At 42.0% G+C, this 19,505-nt stretch overlaps 1 protein-coding gene across 2 annotated transcripts in view; it reads right to left on the bottom strand.

Moving 5' to 3' along the window:
• Positions 1-19,505, bottom strand: part of fars2 (phenylalanyl-tRNA synthetase 2, mitochondrial) — a 120,722-nt gene that overhangs the window by 99,068 nt on the left and 2,149 nt on the right. For both annotated transcript variants that reach the window (XM_083778826.1, XM_083778827.1), the window contains exon 2: positions 11,566-11,683. The gene's annotated coding sequence lies outside the window, so the exon portion shown is untranslated. The remainder of the gene's footprint in view (positions 1-11,565; positions 11,684-19,505) is intronic.

Here is a 19,505-nt window from a genome sequence, read left to right as displayed (position 1 = left end):
TTGTTCCACTTCCACACAAAGCTCCAGGAAGAGCTACTGAAGGCTCTGACATGTTTATCTCAATATGATATTTTTGGCAAACTTTACCAGACAGGAAACTCAGGTCAGAGAGAAGGGAGACGTGTGAGACATAAGAGTTGGATTGAAACTCGTGACCTCATGACTCACAATACAAGGAGCATGTGATCCGTGTGCTGTCTGGCTGAGGCACCAGGCACTATTCATATATTAAAGGGATATTTCACTTTCCACTGAAGTGTTTTTACGTTTGATCATTTTATCGTTTACTCAGGCTTATGTGAACAGACATGTGTTTAAATTGCTCGATTCAGTATTCAGTATACAACCCCATTGTAACTTCAAACTCTAGTTTAACCTCGTTAGATTCATCAAGGACGAACCAAGCATTTTTGCAACAGTATGGGGCCAGGAAGGGTTTTTAGGCAGGCCCTGGGGTGAGAAACAAGACAGGCATTAGGCACTAGGTAGGCTGAGATGGGAGAGCAGCTGTACTGTAGATATATTGAGGCAGTAGTAGGTTGTCTAAAAGCTAACAAAGAGTCATGAGAATTGTCTTTTCATGAGCATGATGCAACCAGGTCTATATATGGAAACAAGCACAAAATAGGTGAACAGGCCACATGAGTTCTTTAAACCTACTGTATGTCCTGTCCAATTTAACATTCTCACAAACGACACAAATCTTGTATGGGTTCAACTGGCACACAATCTTTTCAGATTAGGTTTAAGTAGCCTACATATTTTTTTAATTTGGTATTCCTTGACATGAAGATGTTTGAGAACCCATGGTTTAAAAAAAGTTTAGAAAGATAAGCAGCTACACTTTAGAAACACACACACACTTTGGGAGATGTAAATGATTTGCCTGTCTTGCACTGAAATTATGCACATCACAGTAAAATACTTGACTGGCAAAACCTCTGTATTTATTTAAATAAAAAATATGAAGTCGTTTGAAAATGGTGGGCAAACCCAATGGTGTCATTGATGGGCAAACCCAAATGACATTGCAATACGGGTGAATTATGCTATAATAAAGAGCTAGGAGATATTTTGAATGAACCAAACTACGGAATTTGCCAATAATGCCGACATAATTTGTATTTTTATTACAAACATGGCTAATAATGGCTTTTACAGATTAGTTTTTCACAGATGAATATTAATATGTTGTTGATGAGAGAGGGGAGGGGGGGGGGGGGGGGGGGGAGTAGAGGGTGAGTTCAAGGATAAATTTAGCTTCAACTTGGATTTCGAGGGAAAGTGTGTGTGTGTGTGTGTGTGTGTGTGTGTGTGTGTGTGTGTGTGTGTGTGTGTGTGTGTGTGTGTGTGTGTGTTTTGTCAGCTCAGCAGTTACAGGAAGGGCTTTTCTAGAACAGATGGAGAACACCCGCTGACTGACCGTCACATAAACACGCACGCAAACACACACACATTTGTATCACTGTAATGCTGTACATAAACAATTTAGGTTGCGCTGTGAGCTTGTAGATCGCCAACTTTCAGTGCGCTACAAATGGCATAACACCGTCCCCAACCCCTATGTTAACCTCTACACGTGTAGTGGAAAATACTGTAGAAAAGTGTGGGGACAATTGGTCCTCACAAGTAAAGTAATACAAGTAAAGACATGTACACACACACACACACACACACACACACACACACACACACACACACACACACACACACACACGTGCACACAGCACACACAGACAGAAGCTTGCTTGGTGATTCTCTCATTTATCTTGGTGACACTACAGCAAAGTCACTAATAGCTCGCTACGCTAACGTTACGTCTTCCACTGCGACACAGGCCACTGTAAATCAGTGGGGCGTAAAGTACTCTTTTTTTTTTTTTTTTTTTTTTTTAAGTAGCAATATACCACAATATAAGAATACTCGGTTACAAGTAAAAGTCCTGCATTAAACCATTTTATTGCAAAAGTTCAAAGGTTTTGACATAAGTATGAATTTAGAGTACATGTGTATGAATAAGTATATGGTACTTATGAATGGGATTTCACTTTTTTAAGCTTTCAAAATTATGTCAAACATTTTCGAATATATCTGATTTACGTCAAATAATTGTAGTGGAGTCAAATGTGAGAAGATTACGTGTTGTGAATTAGACATGAGAATTGAAAAATGGAAATGTAAAGTAAAAATCCCATAAAACATTTACATACTGTAAGTACAGTACTTTAGTAAATGTACTTTCCACCAACTGTGCTACAGTAGCTCATTAACAACGTCCATCCGGTCTAATGCGGTAACTAAGCGGCGGTCCGTCCTACAGTCCCCCCTTGGGAACACAAAAACTGAAAGTGATTAAAGTTCCTACGGAAGACAAAAGGTCTCATGGGAAATGCGGTTCGGTGTGAGGTCTGAGGACCTGGAAGAGAGGACTGAGAATTAATCTAGGCTGACGAACTGTAGGAAGAGAGTGAGAGAGACAGACTCATGAGAGAGGTGTGGGTACTGGGTAGAGGATGGCAGGTAAAGGTAGAGAGAAAAGGGAAGAGTTACAGGTATAGAGATATAGAAAAAGAGGCGGGAACTCATAGTTGTGATTGGTTCCGAAGTCTGCCATGAGGAGTCATGACAAAAAGACTGCGTACGTGCGTGCGCTGGCAGGATCAATCATCACCCCACCTGTTCTATCCATCCATCCATCATTCACTCAGTCTGTTTATGATTCAGTCTTTTGTTGTATTCACCAGGCCGAAGGCATGGGGAGAAAGTATGTTTTGCACTCTGTCCGTGTGTGTGTCCGTCCGTCCGTCTGTTAACAGCTAATCTCCGGCACTGTTAACCCGGTCGATGCCAAATTTTGTGCACACACTCCCTGGATGCCAACAATGAACCTCTAACCGACATTTTCCAGAACGGAATGTTATAGCACCACCAGGAGGCCGACTTTTGAAAAACAAATTATTTGCTATTACTCCTCCAGATTCTGTCCAAAAATCCTGCAAATCGTTACACACTATCTCTATAGAGTGTCGCAGTCCCTCCCCCTTTCAGAACAACGAGTGGCCCAGGAAATGAATCGCAATGCATTTTGACCATAGGCATTTCTTAAATTATTTATTTAAAGACCTTTTAAGCGTCATACGAAGCCAACTCTTGTCGTGACAAATCATGACAACACACACAATATTTTGTACTTTTTTTGTTGTAATTATTTGTTTGGTCCAAAATATTGTGTGTGTCGTCATGATTTGATTTGTCATGACAACGGTTGGCTTCGTACTACGCTTAAAAGGTATTTAAATCATTTAAGAAATGCCTATGGTCAAAATGCATTGCGATTCATTTCCTGGGCCACTCGTTCTGAAAGGGGGAGGGACTGCGACGCTCTATAGTCATGTGTTCAAGACTGATCTGTCCAATATTTCATATTCTATCCTAATTGGCTAATATTGGCTTTCAAAGTTTGCAGGATTGTCCCGTTTTGAACAAAAAGCCTCAAATCATGAACGCAGCATGCAATTTACGTGACATCTTTCACAGACATTCCTACTAGGCTGAGGAATATATCCCACCCTTTTCACATTGGCCTGTTATAGTGCCACCAACAGGTGGATTTTTTAAACACACATGTTTGGAACAAAATGCCTCAAATCATCCAATCGCCATCCAAGGCGTAAGAAGAAATAAAATCCTTTTCACATTGGCCTATTATAGCGCCACCAGGAGGCCACAACCTGACCTGCCCTGGTGGAGACCTGTGACCCGAGGGGCACTTTATCTAGTTCAATCTGTGGCAGCTTGACACGTGTGCTTACATACATGTTGCACACAGACACACGTTTAACAAAAATCCACAAGCTCACTGTATTATACTTTGTTAATATTTGCTATTGCATTTCATGTACATTTGTACATTTTACAACCGCTTTAGTTGACTTAAGCTTGAAGGGGTATTTCACTTAGTGTAAAAACACTTCAGTGGAAAGGATTTTGGAAAGGACTACCAGCAACCGAGAGAAGTGATAATATCACTTCTCTCGGTTGCTGGTAGTCCTTTCCAATATATATACCCCGGGTGTTTCCACAGATGGATTTATACCCCTTTTTATACTATGGTGACAATATTATTTGGATCCTTCCATTGTAGGGGGAGGAGTTCTTCCCGTCATACTAGGGCGATGAAAAACGATGTATTGCAGGTATAGACCCAACACCCCCCCCCCCCCCCCCCCCCCCCCCCCCCCCCACGCACGCACACAGCAGTGTCCAGAGTCTGTTTAGCATTTCATGAACGTCAACAAAAGCATATAAACTATATGTGCAGTCCCTCCAGGGGTCAGCGTGACTGTTTAGTGACACAAAGGTCGTATACTGTAGGTTCAATTCCTGTGGGTCTATTAACAGTTTCAGTTCATACGACGCATGAGGCCGTCATAAGGATTCCAAAAAAATTGTGCCTACGACGTCTGTGGACGTCCTAGTGACACGGGGCGAGATAAGAATATTCAGAATTTTTCCTATTTTTTTTGGCATTTCGCTTTTCGCTTTCCGTACGCTAACGCTCTGTGCAACTATTAGCTTGTCATTGACTCCCATGTTAGCGCAGCGGAAAGAATGACTCGTATCTCCTAATCCAGGGCGCTCTCCGTGGTGATGAATGGATCGATATGCTGGCGCTTCATTTCTGCTCCTCATCCGTCTCTCCCGCAAAATATGAACGCTTTTTGGAGCGTAAAAAAATAAATTAAGATGATCGGGGATGTGAGGTCACTTTGTAAAGTCAACTTTTTTAGGAAAGTGTTTCCGGTTCATGGCTTTCAGAGTAAAAGCGATCAGACAACTCTGGCAACCCGGAGCTTCTATTTTGATGCATTTCCGGCACTAAATGTGTCAGCCTGTGTGTCCTTGAGCAGGACAGTATGAATCCTCCATGGTGGAGCAGTCGGTAGCACTGTCGCCTCACAGCTAGAAGGTCCCAGGTTTGGTTCCGGCCGAGGGCACTGTTGGCACTGTGAGCCCTGGGGGTGTGTTCTCTCCCCCGGTGTCATCAGCGGAGGAAGACCCCTAGGTGGGGTCATCTCTCCATCGATGATGGCTGTTCTGCTATAGTAGTGGAATAGCAGAATAACTCATAAAAATTAAGCACAGCGTTAGTTGATACAGGGACACGTGAGTCACATGCTAAAAGACGAAATCAGTTGTCAGTCAGTTTCTATTCTCATTCATCATCTCAGCTGATCATTACATCTCTCATTCATACTCCAATCAGAGCTCACGCTCTTAGCAGAGCATTCCTTTACATACGGCTCTCTGCTTCACTACAGCTGCTTCATTGATCACACACACTGCTTCCGCGTGGCATTGTCAAATCTTGCCTCCTCCACCCCAGCCTCCACCTTTTGATATCAAGTCAAGGCATAGGCTCAGGAGTCTGGCATAGGCTCAAATACTTGGAAAATATGTGTGCTTGATTCAAGCTCAATATTAATGTCAATATATTGCTTACGTATTGCTCAAACGTGTAAACTGAATGTTGAACTGGAATTTGCGTGTGCATGGCTCTAAGTAATCTAGAATTCAATAGAGGGTATGCATGTGACATCATTATCATACCTGGAGGTTATGCGGGAATGCCTACTGAGTGGCAAAAAACTATTTTCTGGCGTTGATAGCCCATACATCCAAAGAGAATAGTCATATCTGATTGCATTAAACAATGACAGTAAACTCACTTTGCAACACTCACTTTATGCATGTGCATAGTCTCTGTATTGATAAAGAAAACTAGAATTCAATGCTGCTATAAAGTAGCCTACTGTAGAATTCAATGTTGATATAGCTCTAATCTAATTGATATGGCTTTAATATTAAAATGCATTAAAGTATGCTTCAAGTTTGCATGATTCAAGTTAATCTCATTAACTGTCTTCATTTGTGCCATGTTCTTGTATACCCAGGGGGGGGTTTGCTAATGCTCTCAGATTTTTGCTTAGCATGCTGCTTCGACAAAATTCAGAGAATATCGCCCAGAGCGCAGAGCCTTTAACGCCAAGTTTAACACCATTTTTTGCAATAAATCTGTGTGTTTCATGTCTAAATGTCAAATTAAGAGTAGGGATGGGAATTATCAACTAATTCATTACTTGTTAATTGATGAGTTCTGATAACCTTATCTGCCACTTCCACATCTTTTCTGACGTTTTGTTGTTTTGCCCTGCTGCTGTTAGTGCTGTACAGTTCTGGATCTGCTAAATGGTGGAGGTGGAGGGGGGGGTGTGGAGGAGGAAGGAGGGAAGAAGAAGAAGAAGAAGAATGCTACGATAAATTTGTACTGTATACTATATGCACTTGCATGGTACAATTATTTTATATTGTAGCGTGCCTTAGGCCATCTGATCTGAAGATGAGTAATGTCCGTTCCTTTTATATACAAAGAGGGAGAACATGCATTGTTTACTAAAGCAACGCGTGGTATTATGATGATGATCCTGCTACAAGTGATCGGAGGGGGGAGTGGAGCTGACTGTAGCGTATTTATATAACATCTGTACGGTATGACGTACAGTATGAGCTTGCATGATAATCGCATTCATGTACATCATGATGTACATTGTACTAGAGTGTCACCGTGTGGATGATGATGACGATGAGATACGTTCCCCCCCCCCCCCCACCCGTTTTTCTTTTACTACAAACTAGTGATCGTGGTGAACATGTTTTCATGTCTTCAGTAAAGAATTGGCTACATTTGTATGGAATATTGGCAGGAATAAATATAATGCACAACAAAATGACTAACAACTAAATATATTGACAATTTCGTCAGCAAATAAACAGTAGAAGTCATTTTACACTTGGTTGCATGATGACATTTTTTTGTTTTTTGTTTTAGTCATAGTCTCTTGAATAGTTTTCATTTTGTTTTAGTCACATTTTAGTCCCCTGGAATGTTTGGATTTACAAAACACAGGAAATGATGTTAACATCCCTAATTAAGAGATAAGATCATCATCATCATCATCACAGGGCAAGATAAGTACCATAGATACAGCAGCGTAAAAACATCACACAAAAAATATAAATCACAAGCCAATGTTTGTGTTCACACAAACCCGGAAAGCTGGGCATAGGAGGGGCTAGAGGGGCACAACTCAAAAACCATCAACGATGAATAAAATATGCAACCGTATGAACCCTCAACAAAGCTTACATTACTTTTCGCTGTGCTGTACTTGTACTGTACTGACAATAAATTGAATCTCATCTCATTATGCAGAACTTTTTATTTTATTTTTTATCACACTCGTGTGAAGTGAGGGTCGCTCTTATCATCCTACATAATCATACATCACATTATGTGCTCAGCTAATCAATTCATCGCTATGGGGTACACAGTACACAGACACATAAAGCTGGGCATAGGAGGGGCTAGAATACAGATAGTATCCATGTCAGAGAGTGTCCTAATGAGTAGAGATGTTTGGGCCATGGCTAAATGGTTGGCTGTAGTGGTAATCCAGTCTGGCAGTGTGCCGCGGGTTCGACTCACGATCCCGACGGCCTTTACTGCATGTCACCCCCCCATCTCTCTCCCCATTTCCTGTCAGCCTACTGTCTGTCCCTCCATACAAAATAAAATAAATAAAGGCGAAAGCAGCAAAAAAACATTTAAAAAAAATGAGTAGAGATGTCCAGATACGGTATCGGGAAAGTATTGGTATCGTCCTTTTTTGGTCATATCGGGTCATATCGGTATCGGCGAATATGCCAGTATAACCACAGATCCAACACAGGGGTAAGGGGTTGACACTATGGCAGCTAAATAAAATGTTGGGGCATGATGTGGACTGTGGAGTTTGTTATCGAGTTGCTGAAATTGCAAGTGCAAATTTGAACGAGGAGTCTTCTATTAACACCACGAGATAAAATAAGTATTTTTTATTTATTTATTATTATTATACTCTGGTATCGACATTCGGTATCGGCTAACCCAGAAATGGTGGTATCGGGATCGGATCAGGAACAAAAAATCGGGACATACTTATGAGCTAATTGGACGAGCAGACAAGACCATCGTGTGCTTCATCATCAAGTCATTGCACTTCTATTCATCTTGATTAATCTACCATTTCCTCACGATGTCCACGCGGAGGGGGTGAGAGTAGAGCTTCCTCGTTATACTTGGCATCTTCTAAGCTCCACCGCAGGGAAGCCCCAACGACAGAGCCAGCCCTCCTGACCAGCTTGTTCAGATTGCTCCCGTGCTGTGTTCTGTTCCCAGCATTAACCCATTTAGGCCTGACGTCGAAAGTCTTTAAAATGTTCTTTTAAATCATGACAATTTTCTGAAAAACGTCATATCAGTGGTTCTCAATATCTGTATTTGGCTGCCGACCGCCCATCTGAAAATATGTTGTTCCAGGGACTCTTCCGGGAAGCAACGATTTGAGTAAAAACGTTCGCTCTGAAAGAATATATATTCAAAGATTTGTGCCACATTTTCATGATTTTTCAAAAATAGCAGACCTACAAGCTCGTAGCAGGACACTCGGTGGCGTGCCATAAGCTTGTAGATCTGCTATTTTTCAACAGCTAAAGTATAACATGTTTAAAAAACCCAAAAGGGATTAAACACAATCAGCGCCGGGATTTCTTTAAACGATAGCAGCTCGGGGTGCCGCTCAGATATGGCAGCTTTTACCCCCCCCCCTCTTCCGTTCCGTACAAAAATCAGGAGAAATAATGTTGCTTGCTTACCTCACTATGATTACGATAAAGTCGCTCGATAATCCCTCTCGTTCATATTTTAAACGAGAGGCATGTTGAAGTCAGAAATGAAGAGCTTAGTATATCCATCATGGTCAAAACCACGGAGAGCTCCCTAGCTTACGCGCTACGAGCCTTTCTTTCTGAGTGGTAAACAGGGAAGTGAACGGCAGCACGTATGTGCAAACAGCAAGAAGGAGAAGGAGAGGCCAACGCAAAAAAATAAAACAGAATCTTTTCTCGTTTGATATCAATTAAAAAGCACTAGGACATGTGTACACGTCCTCACAATCCATCGTTTGGATTAGCTAGGACGGCTCCACACGTCCTACGGTCTAAATGGGTTAATGTGCCGCCACCCCCCGCCCCCATTCACTCCCAGCAAACAATAGCAAAGAAGAGCCTTTCCGATGCGTTATCGTGAGCTTGGCTATTTCCTAAGAGATTTGGTATGGAGGGAAATTGTACTATACCAAGTAAATGAGCCATATGGGGAAGCATATTTTAAATCTGCCTACATTTACAACCATAGACAACACCTTTAAATCTGCATACATTACAACCATAGACATCACCTTTAAAGCTGCATATATTACAACCACACAGACTGTCCCCTTTAAATGTGCCAGTGTAATGGAAATCCTCCATTACACTGCGGACTGCTGTGTTGGCAATATTATGAGTGCTACTAAAAGTTAGAAAAAGTATTTATTGATAGCAGTAGCAGTACTAGAGGCACTGTTAATAATAATGTTTCTTTCCCACTGCATGGTGCTTACTGGTTCACACAATTCTAATAAAATCCAAGGAGTGTCCTTAAATAACTCAAGGCTCACTGAAGGTAAAGCCATGTGCGAGAAGCCTGCAATATTGAAGTCCACAAAAAACAGAGCACAGACACCGACAAATCAAAAAATGAGGCTGAAAAGGTGACACCAGGTGAGTCCTCAGACCATCATCAGCACTCATACAAATCTAATGAAATATTGAATGGTAACAGAATACCACAAGGCAAATTTAATAAATTACAGTAATGTATTTGTATATTTCAGTTATTTATCTGACATATCTTCCCTGTGGGACTTTTGATTACGAAGCCTAAAAGGTAAACAGATTTTTTTTTTTAATGTTCCAATGTTCAATGCCAAAAAAAAACAATTAAATCGTTAACCACAGTTGACAATTAATCAAGTCAACTTAAAGTTGTAATCACGACAGCCCTATTCAGAACACGTCACGTTCAGAACATGTACATAAGCCATTTTCAGTGTGTGACACCGCAAGCCAAGTATACATAAATCATCCTCTAGAGAAAGCCAAGAGCCATACTGCTGAGTGTAGGGAATCCAAATGACTGAAATCAGAACTTCAATCCATGAGTACAAGCACTGAGTGAACATTTCAAGATGTCAAACAAAGGCGAAAACTCCAAATCAATCAATACGCCCATCAGCATGACAAGCAGCTCAGAACAACAAGACAAACATGGAAAGCAAAGCACGGAAAATGTGTTTTCCTGTTGGAATAATGGCACAGCAGGGTTCTATTTCAAACTCATTCATGTGTGAATGTGCTTGTGTATGTATAATGTGTATGTGAAAATGGAAATAGAACAAACTGGTGTGGTTGCGCAACTGAAACGTGGAGAAATTGAGAATATGTTTACTAGTAGGGATGGGTCCGATTAATCGATTAATTGATTATTGTTAATAGGACCCGAAAGCGATTATGAAAATTAATAATCGATATATATTTTATTTGTATTTATTTTAAAAATGAAAATCTGTTGGAAAGGCCATATTGTCATCCAAACAGAACAGGGCTATACATTGACACGAAACAAGACAGGAACGCCCAAAAACGTCACAGCCGGTTTTTTAACAAGACAGGAACGCCCAAAAACATCACATCCGGTTTTTTACCCTGGGCAGAATTTTCTATGGCTGCCAATGCAACTTTTTCCAATCCTTAATCACATACGGACAAACATCCATGCCGATAATATCTAACTTGCGGAGGTAACGTGCCTTGTCCGCGGGCAACAGATCTTTCAACGTATGGCATTGCAAATACGTTTGATAATCGCTACTCTGCGCAATATTGTTTTGAAAATGCCGCAAATTGCATTGCAGTGAACGAGAGCAAATCACAAATCACAAATCTTACCCTGGGGGGTGGGCGGAGCCGCGGAGTCGCAGCTGACGCCCCTCCCTCCGCTCTGATGACGCGTTGTTATGTCAATGTATAGGCCTACCAAAGTGTGCCTGGGATGTGTCTGTGTAGCTGCATAACTGAGAGGAGTGTGAGTGACTGAGCGAGAGTGGAGATTGATTCCAATCAAGATACAGGTTTGGAGGATTTAGCAGGTGTTGGGAATTTACATAATCAGGCCTAGGCTGGGGTTGCTATGGTGATCAATTGGCTCAACACTGGTCGAGGGACCAGCAGTGGTCCTCATTTAAAAGATGGAGTTAGTAACCAAATGGACCCTTATTAACTCTCAAGAGTTATTGTTAATCATCTACATCAAAACTACACCAAACTTTTTTGACTTAGGTACCCCTTGGGGGGAAGATTTATTTTCATTTGTAGGGTTCATAAAATTTTTAAAAATCTTAAAGAATAAAAAAATAAAAAATAATCGTTAATATTGAATTATACAAATCGATTTTGATTTTGGACACATTTACAAATCCCTATTTACTAGAGCTCGTAAAAGAGCAGATGTGTGTGTTTGTCCGCCTCTCTCTCTCTGACCGGACAGTCAATCAATACTATGTTCCACAAACAACAGTCTCCTACCTGTCTCTGCTGCTCTTGATGTGGACGCCACAGCAGAACGGATGGATGGATGAAGAGATTGAGGGATGAGGGGATCAGAGGTGGAGGAAGCAGAGCAGACAGGGAACTTTCCAGAGGCCTGAGCGCAGAAAACACAAGATCAATAAATGAACAGTGATCCATCACAGTAAATACACAAACAGACACAGAGAGAGAGAGAGAGAGAGAGAGAGAGCTCAATTTTGCTTGTCTTCTTAATTAACCACCAGGTCTAATATCTTAACTCAAGACCTGAATGCGCGGTCACAGCTGGTTTGCCATTTTGAAGACGGTAGGATGGGCGTTAGTTTAATCAATCCAATCAAGAGTATTGGCTGCCATTCCCTTTGAGATCAGCGCTAGACGCAGCGCTATTTTCCGTGGTGAGATCAAGAGAAAGAAACATCACATTGAAAGGAGAGATGTCCAAGTGCATCAAGATGCATGGCTGTCATGCAGTCTAATTATTTGACTCTCCGTCTCATGTCCAAAACACATAGCTGTGATAGCTCTTTACAAACCATGTGAGGGTACCTAGTAGGGGAAACGGGGAGAACATGCAAACACACAGAAAGGCCCTTTCGCCCACCCCGCCTCGGGTATGGGCACTGATGACGCGGAGGAGAGGACACGCCCACAGCGTCCCCATGCAGCAGGAATCGAACCCAGGACCTTCTACGGTAGCTGTGAGGCGACAGCACTATACCGACTGTGCCACCGTAAAAACAGAACTTTAACAGTTTCTGTAAACACATCTTTCTCTTAGTATATGACCATATTTGACTTGGACTTTTTCTCTCTTTTTTCGTGTCAGATGAAAGCATGGAATCATACAGTAGCTTCCCATTGACATATTGGTTGTTCAGTTTGACCCACCAGTTTTGGAGATATGGCATTATTGGCTTATAGAGAATGTCTTACAGATAAAGTGAAAGGCTTGAAAGGTTCACTTCTGTGGACTCTAACATTACACCTAGCTACATGTTAGATGCATCATGCTAGATGGCATTACCTTGACCTCCAAGGCCACTGTAAAGAATCTGGGAGTTACCTTTGATCAAGATATGTCTTTCAAATCGCACATCAAACAAATCTCAAAGACTGCCTTTTTTCACCTGCGAAATATTGCAAAGGTTAGGCACATCCTGTCCAAAAATGACGCAGAAAAACTTGTCCACGCATTCGTTACCTCAAGGCTGGACTACTGCAACTCGCTATTATCAGGCTGCCCAGGTAAGTCTCTGAAAAGCCTACAGCTAGTTCAAAATGCTGCGGCGCGTGTGCTGACAGGTACCAGAAGAAGAGACCATATCACTCCTTCACTGGCCTCCCTACACTGGCTCCCGGTCAAACACAATAGAGTTCAAAATTCTTCTCCTCACCTACAAAGCTCTCAATGGTCAGGCACCACAATATCTCAAAGATCTCATTGATCCCTACAAACCAAATAGAATACCAGTGCGTCTACAGTATGCAAAAATGCTTACTGTCCCAAAAATATCAAAAGTTACAATAGGAGGCAGGGCGTTTAGGTCCCAGGCACCTCAGCTGTGGAACCTTCTCCCGGCTTCGGTCCGTGGGGCTGACACGCTCTGCACATTCAAGACTAGGTTGAAAACCTTTCTCTACGACAAAGCCTATAGCTAGAGTTGTCTCCAAGTCTAGCTGGATACCATAGTCGTACATTGTTGTGTGGGTCTATCTCCCAGCAGTACTTGTAATATACACTATATAGGCTCCAGTAAGGCCTGTCACTAATCCAACATCCGGGGAATCTCTCCCCGGAGTCTCTTTTCGTCCTCCCCGTCGCAGTTCTGTGGACCTCTAATATTAACCCCCAACTGACTGCCGAGTGTGACCGTGGATCTTCATGGAGCCCACCAGAAGTGTGACCTCTGGACCCGGCCTCACAGAGCTCGACCTCGACCAGATGTGGACCAGACCTCGAATCACTTGCTATTACGGTACAGAGCCTAGGGAAAACCTGTGTTTTTTCCGGCCCCATCCCAGCCCCCTCAAAGAGTCCTGAACACTTCAGTAGGCTCTTGAGCCTTCATGAATGGCAAAAAGCCTTCTGTAGCAATAATGACATAGGCTTCGTCAGCAATTTTGATAGTTTCTGGACACGTAAACACCTGTACAAGCAAGATGGCTTACACCCTAGTCCTCAAGGCACGAAACTATTAATCACTCACTACATTAATTTCATTGCTTTTAGCTGTAAGTGATATGCACCCCAGCATGATCCCACCATAGCAACTTTGCACTCCACTGACTACAAGCATCTCCCTTTGGGTCATGCTGCCTCTATATACACCCCCTGCCCTCTGTCTATTCCCGTTCTTATTAGGCCCAGACAACCTTTACTCAATCTCATACCTCGTACAGTCACCCCATCTAGTTCAGTTAATTTCATCCCTCGCACAGTCACCCCATCAAATCTCATTCATATTCCCTGTAGACCCAAGACTCCTCCCACTAAATGTGATAACAAGCTTAACCTTGCCTTGTTTAACATCAGGTCACTAACAAATAAGTCCTCCTCTGTAAATGATATAATCTGTAAAGAGAAGCTAGATATAATCTTTCTAACAGAGACATGGCTTGGCTCGGATGGAGCTGTTTTCCTAGCACCAGCCTGTCCCGCAAACTACAGTTTCATTCACTCTGTTCGCGAGGCTAAGAAAGGAGGTGGACTGGCAATCATTTTTTCAGACACATTAAAATTCAAGGCTCTGACCCTGGGCAGCTTTACATCCTTTGAATACCAGGCCACTATATTACTTGGTCAAACCTCTATGCCAATGATTAGCATTTATCGCCCGCCAAAATGCAGTAAAGCAATATTTCTAACAGAAATATCAGAACTTTTATCTATCTGCACCACTAACTATGACAGAACTCTTATCTCAGGTGATCTTAATCTGCACCTGGATGATGCTACAGATGCTGTGGCTATGGGCTTCTTAGAGTTTTTGCACTCCTTTGAGTTTATCCAACATGTTGTTGGGCCTACACATAAACATGGGCACACTCTGGACCTGGTGATTTCTAGAGGGATGAACATCACTGTGGAAAGGACTATTGAAAGGCCTGAGCTATCAGACCACTATTTGCTGTGTTTTAATATGACTGTCTCTGATCTTGAGAAAAACATCACTGAATATACCATAACAAAGCGTTTTTTTAGCTCTTCTGCAGCCGACGAGTTCTCTCGTCATCTGGGCCCCCCCTTGCCCGATACTCCCCCAGTAAATGATATGGTTCAAATTTTTTATCTTAAACTAGAGTCAGCTCTTGATATAGTGGCTCCTTTGAAAACAAAAAAGAAACATAACACCAGAGTGACGCCCTGGTTAAATGAGCATACACGCTCACTGAAGCAAGAATGTCGTAGAGCTGAGCGAGCTTGGAGAAAAAATAAACTCGCCACCCACCTAGAGATTCTTAAAAAGTCAACAGTCGCCTATAACAAAACCTTGCATCTAGCAAGGCAGTCATATTTCTCTGGCATTATTAACGAGAACAAGAACAATACCAGAGTCCTATTCTCTACCATTGATCGACTTTTAAACCCCCCCCAGTCCTACAAGCAGTCATTCCCGGCCTCTAAAGCTAAGTGTAATGAGTTTGCATGCTTTTTTGATAACAAAATCTTTAACATTAGAGCTGATATTATGAATGGTGCTGCTGCTAGCGCAAACCTTCAAACAGCAGCTAATGGTCCCAGGGTAGATCTCTCCAGGGGGAGCCTATTATCGTTTTGCGCAATTGATGAAGACGAACTCCGCAAAACCATATCACAGATGACATCTTCCTCCTGTTCATTGGATACAATTCCCACCACCTTTCTCAAAGAGGTCTTAGACAGTGTGATTGGAGATATCCTAAAAATTGTAAACAGCTCTCTACAATCAGGCGTCTTCCCAGACTCGCTGAAGACTGCCGTAGTTAGGCCCCTACTCAAGAAACACAATCTTGATCCCTCTGTTTTGGGTAACTATCGACCCATTTCAAATCTACCCTTTCTGGGCAAGGTTTTAGAAAAATGCATCTCTCATCAATTGGATGTATTTCTACAGAACAATAATGTGCACAACAAATTCCAATCTGGCTTTAGGAAAAATCACAGCACAGAAACAGCACTTGTAAAAGTAATGAATGATCTTAGGGTGTCTGCTGACAAGAACCATGTATCCGTTCTCTTACTTCTAGATTTAACGGCTGCATTTGACACGATTGATCATTCAATAATAATACAGCGTCTGGAGCACTGGATAGGCCTGTCTGGTACGGCCCCGTCCTGGTTCTTCTCCTACCTATCAAACAGAAGTTACTTTGTCAATCTAGCCGAGTTTGACTCAGACAAACACGACATCAGTTCTGGTGTTCCACAGGGCTCGATTCTTGGTCCTCTGCTGTTCTCCTTGTACATTCTGCCATTGGGCGAACTCATTACCAATCACGGAGTCAATTTTCATTTCTATGCTGATGATACCCAACTATATCTTTCTGTGGCCCCAGATGATCCCTGTGCTTTAGACCCGCTGTTGACCTGTCTGTCTAGCATCAAATGTTGGATGAGTGAGAACTTTCTCAAGCTAAATGAGGATAAGACAGAAGTTCTCATAATCGGTTCTAGCGAGCAGAAATAATCAATAATAAGCAGACTTGGCAACCTGACTGTAGAAAGTAACAGTACAGTAAAGAACCTGGGGGTTATTATTGATTCTGAATTTAATTTTAATTCACACATTAATCATGTTACCAAGATTGCCTTTTTTCACCTTAGAAATATTGCACGAATCAGAGCCTATTTGTCCTTGGACGATGCAAAAACGCTAATCCACGCCTTTGTTTTTGCCTTTGTTTTTTCTCGGCTTGACTACTGCAATGCGCTCTTGTCAGGACTGCCTAAGAAAACAACTGACAGACTACAACTTGTCCAAAATGCAGCAGCTAGAGTTGTAACTAGAACTAAGATGAGAGAACATATTACTCCAGTTTTGGCATCACTGCACTGGCTTCCTGTTGTTTTTAGGATTGATTTTAAAATTATTTTACTTGTCTATAAAGCTCTCAATGGTCTCGCACCTCCCTACCTACTTGACTGCCTGCCTAAATATGTCCCAAACCGGCCCCTAAGGTCTTCCACTGCTGGCCTGCTCGCTTTGCCTAAAAAAATGGCAACTAAAAAATACGGGGAAGCAGCTTTTTGCTTCTACGGGCCGTCGGCATGGAACAAGCTCCCACTGTACCTTCGTCAGGCAGCCTCTGTAGACATTTTTAAAGCTCAGCTTAAGACCCACCTCTACAACATTGCTTTTAAGTGATGTTTATTTTATTTATTTTATTTTTTTATTCTGCTTGTTTTAAATGTCGTTGCCTTATTTTATCTGTTCTTATCTTTGTACCATTGTCCTATTGTTTTAACTGCTTGCCTGTTTTAATGCCGTTTTGTTTTGTTTTGCTTTTATTATCTTTTCTGCTCTGTAAAGCACTTTGAGCTGCATTTATGTATGAAAGGTGCTATATAAATAAAGTTTATTATTTATTATTATTATTATTATTAATATAAAACTGCAGATACAGTGTTTCTGCCCGATATGTCAGAAAACAGGCACACAAACACAACACAACTCAGCAGTCGTGTGTGTTAGTGTTGACATTCTCATATCCTGACACATACATTCAAATTCAAACACTCAGTCGCACGCGCATGTGCACACACACGCACGCACAGAAAGTGCATCCTTCACACACACTGCAGTGGTGCTGACCTTTCCACTCAAACACAGTGGGACATCAGCAAACAGGAAGTGTGTGTGACCTTTCACACATCTGCTGCTAAAGAGCAGAGTACGCACACACACACAGTCACACACACACACAGTCACACACAGGTTTTTGAGCCAATTCAGAAGGGTGATTTTCCGTGACAACTGATGTCTTTATGTGTGCACAATACATACAATCAAATTTCAAAATACTTATGGGGACATTTGGCCCTCATAAGTATTTTGAAATTTGATTGGGGATAGGATTATTATTAGACATATAGAGGTTAAACAGCTAATCTTTACAATCATGTACAAACATACGTGCGTGCGTGTGTGGGCATACTTAGTTTAGACTAGTCATTGGTTAGACATACTGTAAGGTTGGTGAGGGGTGCGTTAAGACGACCCGATTAAGGTTGGTGAGGGGTGCGTTAAAACAACCGGATTAAGGTTAGTGAGGCGTGCGTTAAGGCAGTGGTTCCCAAACTTTTTCACGTCAAGGACCCCCAGATTGACACTAATTAGCCCCACGGACCCCCCTTTGAAAAGATATGCCAGGGACCCCCATAAGAGAAGATGTTTACGGCTCTAGCAGTGATTCTCAACCAGTTTTAATTTCAAGGACCCCCCAGTTTGACTTGCATTAGTCTATACGGAGTACGGACCCCCATTTAATGACATTTCTATCTCTGGGACTGGGACCACCCAATTTATATTGTAAAATCAATGTTATTTTAACTCTGAGAGTTAAAACACTCTCAGAGTTACAGACCTATAATGGTCCATTTGGTTCCAAACTATCATTTAGCTGGGGACCCCCTGGAACTCCCTCAGGTACCCCTGGGGTTCCCAATTTGGGAACCACTGTATTAAGGGTTGGGAGAGAGGTTAGGTTTAGGTGTGCTGCCCCATGGGAGGTTAGGCTTAGGGTGAGGGTTTGAGATAAGCTTGTAGGACTAATGACTGGTCTAACCAATGACTAGTCTAAACTAAGTACTGCGCGTGCATGCCTGCGTCAGTAGCAATGCGTGCAAAAGATGTCACCTCAGCTGTGTAGCGCTGGGTTCTAATCAGCCAACAACATGCTGATGTGACGGCGGCTTCACACTCAACACAGCGGCAGCGATTCTGCAAAGTGAAACTCTCACCCCAACAGGAATCCTGGATGTTTCACACCACACGCCTGCTTTCTCATCATCTCATGTCAGAACGTGCGTTGCTCCAACAGCAGTGGTGCAAACAAAGTAACTAAGTATATTATTTACTCAAATATTGCACTAACAATTTTGTAATGTTTCCTCCATATGCATGCACCAACACTTAAATGAGTTCAGTAAACAAAAATCACATCTGTGTGAAGTGAGGGGCGCTAATATATTAAAGTCTACCTCGTCTACCTCGTCTACCTGTTGCTAGGATTAGGTGATGTAATGGTGATGTAAAACAAATGGTGTCAAAACAAACATTAAAATACTTTATTGTTAAATGGCATTTAATGTTTGTGTTAGGAACAAGATGACGTAAATTTTCCCTTCATTGTCAATGGCGTTTTTAAAACAAACATTGAACTCAGAACAAACATTAAACCTGTATATAGGAGGGGCTAGCTTCCCTCAAAAAACAACTATGACGAAACTGAATCACTCACTAATATGCTGTTAGACAGTTTGAACTATCCTGAAATGTACTAAATATGAAGTAAGGGTCTCATTGGCTGTATTTTTTGATGACAGTTGATTTAAGTACAACTAGAGTGGTGCCCATTGGGCACTGGCCTACTTGGAACGATCCAAGTTGGAAATGGATGCCCCACCCAGTTACTATGCCCAAATATGGAGTCTCAGTCTATGCAGATGTCAGAACAAACATTGTGATGTCAGAACAGGCCAGCTCCATGTATGGAGATATAGGGGTGATCAGGTGTGATCAATTGGCAAATGTGGGCCCTTTCCAGAGCCCGGGAAGTTGCTTTTGATTCCAAGCTGCTAAACTGCAGCCTCTTTCTTCTGAAAAAAAATGCCAAAACAGGCCCTATTAAGAGCTATAGGTCCCTACTGTCCATGCACAGGGAAGGAAATTGTCAATGAACTCATTAATATTTCAAGTTTTGACCTTATCGATCGATTAACCGGTTAGTTGAGG

Source organism: Protomyctophum parallelum (genome assembly GCF_964188405.1).
Source record: "Protomyctophum parallelum genome assembly, chromosome: 12".
Lineage (NCBI taxonomy): Eukaryota > Metazoa > Chordata > Actinopteri > Myctophiformes > Myctophidae > Protomyctophum > Protomyctophum parallelum.
Note: the sequence above shows the minus strand (reverse complement) of the source record. Positions and strands in the feature narration are given on the sequence as shown.